The sequence below is a fragment of the Panthera leo genome, chromosome C1 (assembly GCF_018350215.1).
Source record: "Panthera leo isolate Ple1 chromosome C1, P.leo_Ple1_pat1.1, whole genome shotgun sequence".
NCBI classification, from domain to species: Eukaryota; Metazoa; Chordata; class Mammalia; order Carnivora; family Felidae; genus Panthera; species Panthera leo.
In genome coordinates this window covers 212,728,028-212,740,258 of record NC_056686.1, presented here as the reverse complement: position 1 = coordinate 212,740,258, position 12,231 = coordinate 212,728,028, and the positions used below count along the sequence as shown (strand labels likewise).

Below are 12,231 nucleotides of genomic sequence, written 5' to 3'. Positions count from 1 at the left end.
GAAGGAAGAAGGAAGGAGAAAAGAAAAGAAAAGAAAAGAAAAAGGGAAATGAAAAAGAAAAATAAAGGGAGAAAGAATGAACAAACAAAAGAACTACTTGAAGATTCTGATTCTGAAGAGTAAACAAAATAAATAGATTATTAGGAGAAACAGAAATCTGGAGACATGATGGACACCAAGGTGAGTTTCATGTGTTTGGTTTTTGGTTTTCTGGTTTGGGGTTTTTTGGGGGGGATGGAGGGGCCATAGCTTTGCCCTAAGAACAGGCCATGGACACAGAGAAGTGGGTAATACAGGCAGCTAAAACTTTAAGAGAAATCCTATAGACTGCCTGGCCAGAAGAAAGGGAAAAGAGCCTGAGCAACCACAGCTAGCTGCCAGAGCAATCTAGAATAGGAAAGAGCTGAAGAGGGATTCCCCTAATTCTTATAAACATTGTACAAGTCTCAGGTTGACCCCTTAACACTGTAGATGCGTAGGACGGACCCAATGCAATATCATAAAGGCTTTAAAAATTAAACTAAAACGTGAACTTACAGGAGACAAGACATATAGTCTGAGCCTAATGGGGTCTGAAGCTAATTGCCAATGAAATTTCTAAAAATCATGAAGACCTCAGTGGCTCAGTCGGTTGAGTGTCCAACTTCAGCTTAGGTCATGATCTCACGGTTGGTGAGTTCAAGCCATACATCAGGCTTGCTGCTGTCAGCACATAGCCCACTTTGGATCCTCTGTCCCCCCCCCCCCCCCCCCCCCCCCCGCTCATGCACGTGTTTGCTCGCTCTCTCTCTCTCTCAAAAATAAACATTAAAAAAAAAAAATCACTTGTTGAAAATAAGAAATTTTTAAAAATCAACATTCTTCAGTGGAATTTAACAGAATTCAGAGTCTTCACAAAATACTAGTAACTATATCCAAGGCTCAACCCAAAATTACTTGACATACAAAGGACTCAAAATAATTGACCATTCTAAAGTGAAAGCAACTAACAGATACCACCCTTAAAATGACTCAGAGGTTAAAATGAGCAGACAGCGACTTTAAACCAGCTATGATAACTGCTCACTGACAGAAAGGAAAAGACACTAGAATGACTAAAAAGATAAGAAATCACAACAGAGAAATAAAAATTTCCTTTCAAAATGGAAATTTTAGGGGTGCCTGGGTGGCTCAGATGGTTAAGCATCCGACTTCGGCTCAGGTCATGATCTCACAGTTCTTGGGTTCGAGCCCTGCATCGGGCTCTGTGCTGACAGCTCAGAGCCTGGAACCTGCTTCAGATTCTGTGTCTCCCTCTCTCTCTGCCCCTCCCCCACTTGCACTTTGTCTCTCTCTCAAAAATAAACAAACACTAAAAAATAATTTATGAGGGGCACCTGGGTGGCTCAGTCAGTTAAGCATCTGACTTCAGCTCAGGTCATGATCTCACGGTCAGTGAGTTCAAGTCCCGCATCAGGCTCTGTGCTGACAGGTCAGAGCCTAGGGCCTGCTTCAGATTCTGGGTCTCCCTCTCTCTCTGCTCCTCCCCCACTCACGCTCTGTCTCTCTCTCTCAAAGATGAATAAATGTTTAAAAATTTTTAAAAATAATAATAATAATAATTTAAGAAAATGGAAATGTTAAATGGAAAATTATAATATCTGAAATTTAAAAATTCAGTGTATGAGCTTAATAGCAAAATAGAGATATAAGAGTGCAGAGTCAATGGCTCAAACTTTATCAGTACAAGTTATCTAAACTGAAAAAGAAAGAAAAAAAGATTGAACAGAAAGATGAACAGAGACTTATGGACTTAAGGCTTATTTTATCAAAAAAATCAAACATATGCGTAAATGGAATCCCAGAAGATACAAAATGAGTCAAAAAATAAAGTAAAATAAATATTGACCAAAAACATCCTAGATTTTATGAAAGACAAATATATAAACTCAAGAAGCTCAATGAACCCCAAAGAGGAAAAATTCAAAGCAAACTAGATCCAGATAATCAACTGCTGAAAACCAAAGATAAAGTCAAAATCTAAAGCAGCCAGAGGAACATGATATACTACATAGAGGGAAACATTTTCAGTGGCACTAGATTTCTTACCATTACCTATTATCTTCTTTCAAGGCATCCAGAGGACAGTGGAACAACATCTTTAAAAGGTTGAAAGGAAAAACGATCAACCCAGAATTCTATATCCAGCACAAATGTACTTCAGGAATGAAAGCAAGATAAAGACATTTTTCAGATAAAGGAGAACCAAGAAAATCCATTACCAGCAGAACATCACTACAAGTAACACAAAAGGAAGTTCTTCAGGATAAAAGGAAATGACAGCAGAGCAAAAACTAGATCTTCAGGAACGAATGTTAAGCATAAGAAATATTTAAGTAAATTATACCCAATAAAGTAGGAAAAACAATTTAAGAAAATCTGTTTCTAACCTGGAATTCTATATGCAAACTAATAATCAAGTGTGGTAGTAGAATAAAGACATTTTCAGAAGTGCAGATCTAAAAAAACTTCACGTGTTCCTTCTTATGAAACTACTAAAATATATGCTTGACCAAAATGACAGAGTAAAACAAGAAAGAGGACACAATGAGAAGGAAACACAGTAAATAAAGTACATGTACATAAGTAATTTCCAAGATGACAGAGAAAGGAGATCCCAGAATGGCAACTGTGCACAGGCACAGAGGACAACCTCTAGACTGGAGGACAACAGTTTACATCAGAGCAGGATCAAAAGACAGACTGGTATCACCAAGATCTCTACTACCAAAGTATTTATTGTCTTTTTAATCCAACACAGATTCCCTGATTGAGCCTGGTTTCTTGTTCTTGGCTCGAGTTCACCATAACCTGATAAAAGTTCCTTCTTTGTGCTCCAGAAACATGATTCAGCTGAGGCCACTCACTGCACCACACAGAAGTATTCTACTTTGATCAACTCTGGAGCTTGTGAATTAATTATAGGACAGATTATCTGTAGTATGCTTCCTTTTATGTAACAAAGAAAAAAAAAAAGAATCACACACACACCCATATGCTCATCTGTGAGAAGAGGCATACAGAACAGTAACACAGAACTAGTGAGAATGGTTACCTATGGGAGAAGGAGGGCAGGATGAAAAAGAGGCAGGTGAAAACTGGGAAAAGAAATGAACAGGAAGTAACACTTTACAGCATATACCTTTCTGTATGTTGACTTTTGAAACCACGTTCATGTTCCACATACTCAAAAAATCAACATAAAATAAGAACAGGAGAAACAACCCAAAATGTAACGTAAACAAAAACAAATGATCCCAACTATCTTTAAAATGAGAAACACAACATACTAAAGGAATGAGGGAAGAACTAACACAAAGAATTCTTGAGCATAGTATTTAACCCTTAAGTTAAAGACAAATAAGAAGTATAAATAAAAATTAAAGCCTAATTAATAAGTTTTTCACAGTTTTAGGTTGGCAACCCTAAAACTACTTTCTGTATATTCTAGGATTTGTCAAGTAAATGAATATATTGTAATCTAAATATAAGTAAATATATTGTAAATATAAGTAGAAAGGTTAGAATAAACCCTGTGGTGTTGAAATGGAATTGGAGGTATCACTATAACCAGTGGTTTATAGTATATAGAGATAAACACAGAAATACATACATACAAATGTATACAAGTATGTACATGTATATATCCTTATGTGATCTAGCTCTGTCCTCTAAAAGGGCCTAAAATCAATAATATTCAGTAGCAATAAGCCCAGATTTCAGTTTCTAAATAACATTCATGGCTAAAAGGAACCAGCCTCCTTAGAAAAATGGCCAGTTCTGAGGCTGGAGTGGAGGAGGTACAATAAGAACCTAGAAGAGGGGTTGGCAAACTACAGCCTAAAGACCACATTCAGTCAGGCACCTGTCTTTGTAAATAAAGTTTTATTGGAACATAGCCAAACTCATTCATTTACAAATTGTCTATGGTTGGTCTCCTGCTGAGGGTGGGGTTAAGTAGTTACAACAGAGACTATATAGCCCTCAAAGCCAAAAATATTTACTATCTGGCCACTTACAGTAAAACTTCGCCAAGCCCTGGCCTAGATAGAATATCTTCTTGTTCCAGAAAGTAAGAACACACCCCAAAATAATGGGTACATGTCAAAAGTTCATAGAAGCCAGTCGAAAAGCTTCCTACTGACCAAATACATGACAATTTCACTATCAAAAATTTTACATATAATGGCTTACATATAATCCATTAAGTAAAATAAGAATCCATGAGTTCATACTGATAGAAACAAATAAATAAAAGGGAAAGCTTTCTTACTTACATCAGAATCCTAACATTTTAACAAATGAAAAAAAAAAAGATGGAATTAAAAAATTACCATTGGCAATCATCATCACGCTAATTCATTAGATTCATCAATGGATGCTAAAACTAGTAGGTGAAAGTTTGAGGAGTAATCGGATATTTAATCATCTCAAACTATTCACAAATAGTTATTAAATACAAAGAGGAAAAGTGTATCTTTACAGTGGAGATATCTAGCAGACCAACTTAACCAACCGATCAAAGTCAACACCAGCAACGGGACAAATCAACATCATATGCCTCCTGATAAGATACATTAAGAAAAACATGTCACTTATGAAATACCAGTAAAACCCAAATTGAGGGGTTTACTACAAAATAACTGGCGTATAGGTTTCAAAAATATTATTCATGAAAGGACTCTTCCAGATTAAAGGAGACTAAAGACACATGATACTCCATGCAACTTGTGATCAGGATTTTTGTTTCATATAAAGGACAGAATTAGGAAACTTGAAGATACTTGAATAAGATCTATAGATTGGTTAATGGCATTATATCGATGTTAATTTCCTTATTTTGATCGCTGCACAATAGTCATAAGAGAATTGCCTTTGAATGTCTGCAACTCACTCTCAGCTCAAAACAAACAAACAAACAAACAAACAGGCAAGTGGGGAGGGATGTTCAAGTAAATGTGGTAAAATGGTAATGCTGAAGAATCTGGTGAAGAGGACAGAGTAATTCTTTGTACCACTCTTGCATCTTGACTATAGATCTGAAATTACATGTTTTCAAAAGAATCCTAGTTTCTAATTATAATGTCATATCTGTTTATTAAGTTACACTTTTTTTATCATGCTAAAGAACATTCACAACAATTGATAATATAACTAAAAAACGCCCCCTAACATCCTTTACAAATGATGTCCTAAATAAAAGAAACTCAAATAATCAGTTAAAGGATATGTGGGCTACAAGATCATTCCATCCTGTTTCATATGGGCCAAAACAGATTTATTAGCTGCAGGCTCAAATAAAGTGATCTCAAATGAGAGTTATGTCAGTAAAAACCCTGCCTCTCAACAGGTCAGCAGTGACTTTACTCACTTATATTTTACAAAATATTTTGAGGATTTAAAAAGATTAAATGTCCTGAAAGGGACAACAACCCAGCACTTTTTGCAAACACAGCTGTTGGTTAAAGCTCTTGAGAAAAGAAAAGTTCTGGAATGAGAATCAGTTTGAGGAAGAGATAATGGTTATAAAATATTAAGAAAATTTTGGAATCTTTTCCTATTATTCTAATAGCTGACTTATTTCTGAAAATGTGCTTCATTACTGCATGTAGCACTATATGCTCCTCAGCTCTGGGCACGGAGCAAGGTCCCTACTTTCATGGTATTTACAATCTAGGGGCTGAAGACAAACAGGTAAACAGACAACTAAACAAGGCACAATCTAGGGGGCAGAGAAGACAAGGAAACAAACAACTTACCATGGAGGTAAAAAAGAGTGATGAGATCGTGACAAACAGGATGAGGAAAGAAGACACCACGTTCGCTTTGGTGATTAGGAAAAGCTTCTATTGAGGAGATAATACTGGAGCTAAGATCCAAATGATGAGAAGTCCACACGTGAAGGTCTCAGAGTAGAGCCTTCTTGGCAGAGAGTATGACAAGTGCAAAGACAACAAAGAAGAAACAATCTCAACATATTCAAAGAAGTGATTTTAAAAGGCATCCTCATTAGGGGCACCTGGGTGGCAAGGTCGGTTAAGTGACCAGCTCCTGGTTTCGACTCAGGTCATGATCTCACCTTTGAGGGCTGATAGCACTGAGCCTCCTTGGGATTCTCTCTCTCCCTCTCTCTCTGCACCACACCCCCCCCCTCCTCACATGCCCTCTTTCTCTCTCAAAATAAATAAACATTTTTTTAAATAAATAAAATAAAAGGCCTCGTTAATACTCTCAGTATAGGAGATAATACCAAAGAATTGTCAGTTTTGTATTAGGTATGATAATGGTATTATGACTGTATATAGAAAAGTTCATCATTGCATAGCATATATATGTACATATATGTACAATACAAAAAATGATATCAGGGATTTCTTTAAAATATTTCGGCAAAAAAAAAAAAGCAAAAGAAAAAAAGGGATGAAGAAGGCAAATGTGCAAAAATTACTGATTTGGGGAAATGGGGAAATGGGGAAATGGGGAAATGGGGGTTGATAAACGACTCTAGTTTTTGTATGTTTGAAATTTTTCGCAATTTTTAGAAACTTCACATTAAAAGTGGCAATACCTCCTATCTTCTTTCTCTGACTTTACTGTATCAGCTCAGCTCTCACCTTCTCAGTTCCGTGTTCTGACTACCTCCTTTAAGGACATATAAATGAAAGCTTTAAGGATACTCTTCAACACTAGATACACTCCATGGTGTCAGTTTCCGTGACCAAGCTAATCTACCTAAGGCAGGGATAGAACCCAGAGAGAAGTTACATAAGAGAATATAAAATAAACAGCCACATATGGTTAAACAGCAAATCATTCTTTCTGAGGAAAACAAACAAACAAACAAACAAAAAGGGAATTGCCTAGACCATGGACCATCCTCCCAAAGATTAAAAAACACAATAGGCTTCTTCCCGCCTCCAATCCCTGGAGACTGCTCTGGCAAAGATTTTCTGATTGTGAAATCCTACTCTCAACGTTCAATCTTGATCTTATTTGACCTTGCACTTGACAGAGTTGAACATTCCCCCTCTTCTTGAGACTACTTCCTTAGCAGACATGACAGGCAGGCTAAATATGCCTGTACCCCTTCCTTTTAAGGAAGGCAAGCGTCTTCTGCCTCAGGTGACCAATTCTGAAGGAACCAGGAATGGGTCCCTAACCCAACGATCTGGTAATACAGTAGAGTCATTTTTCTGAAAACCCTTCTGATAGCAAACTACTACAACTGCTAAACAAAATCTTGCCAACTTCTTGAGAGCACAGTTGAGCTCTCAAGAAAGAAACGAAAATCCCCGGGAGCTAAAATTCAAGGAGAGCTAGAAACCAGAATACACAGAAGCTGAGGGTCTCCCAGAGACCCTGGGGGCACATCCTGGTGTCAGTGCCAAGAGGCTTGTAGTTGAAAGCCGCAGGAGGGCCAGGAGATAAAGCTCTGACCCTATGAAATGTAGACATATAGAAGTTAGCCTCCTGACAAATAATCAAGACTCTTAAAGGGCCATCAATTCAGTGAAAAGTTAGGCTAGAAAAAAATGCACCTACAGTGAAGAAAAACAACAAATGTGTGTGTGTTGACCTGGGCTCCAGCTGGGAACACAGGTGAGTTTCCCCTCGAGATGCATAACGGGGGCTTGTAGGGGTAGCTACGCCCGAGCACAAACACTGACTTAAAGTAAGCCTAGGCTGGTAGTATCCCAAGGTGCTAGCTGAACCAAAACATTCTCTCAGGACCATACACTTCAGAATATTCCCATACTCAAAAGCCTGAGAAGTGCTTACAAAACACATGCGGAAGACAGCTGGAGGAAGGGAGCCATCATGTTTGAGAGTCAAAAAGAAAAAAAAAACGCAAAATGTGGTACAAAATAGTTTCAGGTCATAAAAATGACAAATACATAACATTTTAAAACTCTAATGTGTATAAAGAAAAGAAAAAAGAAAAACAAAGAGCTTACTAAAAGACAGATGTTAAAAGAATTAAATAGAACTTTCAGAAATGCAAAGTAACTAATGTTGGCAGAAAACTTTATAGGTAAATGCACTAGCCTTTCTCCGTGATTACAGCAGATGGCTAAAAGCAAAAGTATAATATTGTCTGATATGGTTCTCAGTGTATGTAAAGGAAATATAAAGACAACTAGTTATAAAGTAGGGAAGATAAAGGGGCCTAAATGGTGGTAAAGTTCCTACATTTCACCTAAAGTGGTAAGATATCGATATTAAGACTATGACCCAAATTTATCTTTATTTTTTTACATTTTTTTAGTGTTTATTTTTGAGAGAGAGAGAGACAGAGGGCAAATGGGGGAGGGGCAGAGACAGACAGATAGAAACAGAATCCGAGCAGGCTCCAGGCTCTGAGCTGTCAGGACAGAGCCCTACGCGGGGCTCAAACTGACGAACCGTAAGATCATGACCTGAGCCGAAGTCCGACGCTTAACCGACTGAGCCACCCAGGCATCCCCCAAATTTATTTTTAAATTCAACACAATTCCTATTAGGCCCCAAGGTTTCTTGTAGATGCAGACAAGCTTATTTTAACATTTATATGGAAATGCAAAAGAACTAGCATAACTAAAATAATGGAAAAAATTGGAGGAAGCCTACTACCCAATTTTAAGCTATCCAGCAAAAGAGATCAAGACAGTGTGGTGTTTTCAAAGAGATCCATAACAGATCCATCTTAAACAAAAATCAATTTCAAATGGAGCTAACATAAACCTATAAAACTTTTAGAAGAAAACATAAGAAAAAAACTTTATGACCTAAGATTAGGTAAAGAGATGCACCTGGCTGTTTCAGTCAGTAGAGCACGACTCTCAGTCTCAGAGTCATGAGGTCAAGCCCCACATTGCATAAAGCTTACTGTAAAAAATAAAAATTCAAAAAAATATTTTAAAAAAGATTAGAGAAAGAGTCTCAGACATGACACCAAAAGCGTAATCCATCAAGGAAAAAAAAAAATCCATCTAGGACCTGGTCATTGACACAGCTGAATGATGAATTAAGAAATTTTTACTCAACATGCTGAACATTAGAACAGAAAACCAAAAAGAGTCATTAGAATCTCTGGAATCTCAGTTCATTTTATCCTTAAGAAGTAGAGTGGACAGGTAGAAGGGACTTATATAAATAATTATTTCATTTAAATGAAAGACATTGGCCGGACACCATTCACCTACCACCTATCATTTTAGGATCATTGTAAAAATCTCCAGGGAATTAAACTTGAAGAGTTTCAGACCCTCAGGGATAATTCTGGGGCTCCTGGCATCAATCAAGAGTTACCAATAAAGAAAAAAGACCATCTCATTGTTCTAGAACAAGGTTGATAATTCCATCATCTTGAACTCTAGTTCCCAACTGCTTCTTTAACTCATGAAGTATTAACTCTTAGTGAAATTTACGTTTACGGTTTTAGTCAAAGTTTAAAAACCATTATACCTGAAAGCATAATTAATAAGAGACTTAGATTATGAAATATTTGGAGTGCCTGGCTCAGTCGGTGGAACATGTGACTCTTGGTCTCAGGGTTGTGGGCTTGAGCCCCACACTGGGTGTAGAGATTACTTAAAAATAAAACCTTTAAAAAATATTTTTTATTCATTTCTGCAATCCCAAAACCTAGCAAAGTGCCTGCTGAATAACTGCTCAATAAAGTCTGTGAAAAATTCACCACTTCTCAAAGAAAAATGAAATGCTGAATTTAAGAGACTGAAATAGTGAAACTCACCGAAAGTCTGTCACCAAAAGCCATTTGCCACAATCCATCAGACCAAATTGCTCTCACTCTCCACTCTCAAACATGTGACAGTCCCTCTGTCATTGGTCTAGTACCGGTCCACACTGCCTCTCTCCTAAACTGACACCTAAAAGCCCCTCATGCTTCCTATCCTGAATCCCACAGCCAGGTTACCCTTCCTAATGTATAGTTACGATCATGTCATCACCCTACTTAAATTCTCATGCCATCATCTCAGAAGATTCTTCAGCATCTGTTAACATTACTTGCTATTTTTGTGTCACCTCACACATCCTCTCGTGACTTCTCGTGTTGAATGAAACATCCACTTGTTCATTCGGTCAGTCACTTAACAAAAGTGTTTTGAGCTCCTACACCAGACCAGGTACTATGCTTGGCCCTAAGGAATACAATGGAAAAGAAAAAGAGACTCAATTCTTCCTTTCATAAGCTCAGTTTAGTGTAGAAGAAAGATGTTAATCTGACAATTATACAAACTGATATGTGATTTCAAACTGAAATGTATACCCTGGAGTGGGAGGACATAGAACACACTCAAGGAACGTGGCTATACCTTAGAGAAAAGGGGAAAGTGAGGTAAGGTCAAGCTGGAATGAAAGCAGGGGCCACTCCATGCTAGAACTTTCAGGATATATGAAGAACTTTGGGTTTTTATCTTATAAAAGGGGGGAGGTACTGAAGTGTGTCAATCGGGAAGGTGACATGATCAGAATACATTCTGATAAGATCCCTCTAGCTTCAGGGTAGAAAATGGATTGGAGATGAGGGGACAAGAATGAATGGGGCCCCCAGTGTGGTGGCTATTTGGTCAGACCATGTAAAAAAAAAAAATGACGGTACTGAGATCAAGAAATTTTAATCAAGAAACATGTAGGAGGCCAAAACAACAAAAGGTGATGGACTGGACACAGAGGGTGATAGAAAGAGGATGATCAAGGATAACTTCATGTTCACTGGCTTATACAGGTGAATGGGTGATGGTGACATTCACTGGGACAAGCTTACTGGACTGGGGTAGACAAGAACAGATCGTCAGCCCAATATGGGACAAGCTGAGTATGAAGTGACTGCAACGCCAACAGATGATATCAAACAGGCAGCTGGACATCTAAGTCAGGAGCTCTGACAACCTCTGGGCTAAAGGCAAATCTGGGAGTCACCAGAGAACAAATATAATTGAAGTTGTGAACACAAACAGGATCCGCCAAGGTAAAGAGCAGGGAGGAAAAAGAAAAGGAGCCTAGGATGAGATATGAGGAGCCTCAGAGTTCAATAGGCAGGGAGAAGACAATCTCAAGATAGAGAAGGAATGGCCTCCTCTAAAGGAGGTGTAAGAGAAAACTCAGGAGGGTGTGATGTCAAGAATCAAGATTTCAAAAGGTAGTGGGCAATAAATTCGTACACTGCTAGAAGTGAATTAAGAATTGAGTGTTCATCAGCAATGGCAGCATGGATGTCAGGGGAGCTGGGCGAGAGCGGTTTTAGTAAGTATGGAAATAAAAACCAAACAGAAATAAGCTGAGGTATTAATAGGCAGGGAGGATATAGAACTAATGAACTCAGGAGATTCTTCTGTGGAATCTGGCTGTGAAGAGGGAGGGGTGAAATAAAAAAAAAATAGAGTTTCCATTTGTTGTTGCTATCATTTTCAATAAAGGAGAAACTTGAGTGTGTTAGAATACTGATAGGAAAGAAGAGTTGAGAAGGTGGGGCCAAATATAAATGATAGCTTCTGGGAGGGGAGAATGGGGAGGATGGGTGGGTACATTTTGACTAATACTGCCCCAAATATTCCTTGTACTCCTCAAGCTTACACAATTCACTCATCCTCCACTCTAACCTCACTCTTAAAATTTTACCCATTAAAGTACAGCTCAAATTCCCTATCTTCCTTCTGTGAACCTCACCTAAATTCTCTAGCTCTTGGGATACTTTCTCTGTAATCCCATAGGGTGCTATGTTTTCCACATTTATTTCACCACAAAATCCTGTACAGCAGGTTCCACAGGATACACACCTGGAAATGAACATTCTACTTCCTGTCTAGCTCATGTCCTACCCCTCAATACAGCCTTTCCTAACCATACTAGAACAAAGTAATACCTCCCTTATAAAGTCCTGAACAATTACATCATTCAGAGTGTTAAGTATTTAAGATCCTAGAATGTAAGCTTCAAAACTGTGGGGACTTGTCTGTCTGGTTCGCCACTAGATCCCCAGTGCCTAGTAGGGCTGGCACACAGCAGGCACCCAGGAAATGTTTACTGAATGAATTAATTTAAAAAGATGCCCTGTTACTCTTCAACAACGGTAAATTATTTAAGAGCAGGAACTATGTCTTATGGCTATTTTTACACAGTGCCCTACAAAGTAGAATGAATGTTCTTGATAACACAATGATAATTTATTATGGCCTAATGTCACAAGGG

At 38.0% G+C, this 12,231-nt stretch overlaps 1 protein-coding gene across 5 annotated transcripts in view; it reads right to left on the bottom strand.

Moving 5' to 3' along the window:
• DIS3L2 (DIS3 like 3'-5' exoribonuclease 2) overlaps window positions 1-12,231 on the bottom strand; it is a 347,338-nt gene that overhangs the window by 302,556 nt on the left and 32,551 nt on the right. Inside the window, exon 1 of one of the 5 annotated variants that reach the window (XM_042950511.1) lies at window positions 10,066-10,169. The exons of 3 other annotated variants lie outside the window; for them this stretch is intronic. The gene's annotated coding sequence lies outside the window, so the exon portion shown is untranslated. Of the gene's footprint in view, window positions 1-5,798; window positions 6,036-10,065; window positions 10,170-12,231 lie in introns of those variants that run through there. One more of the 5 variants, XM_042950510.1, reaches the window with a different exon arrangement.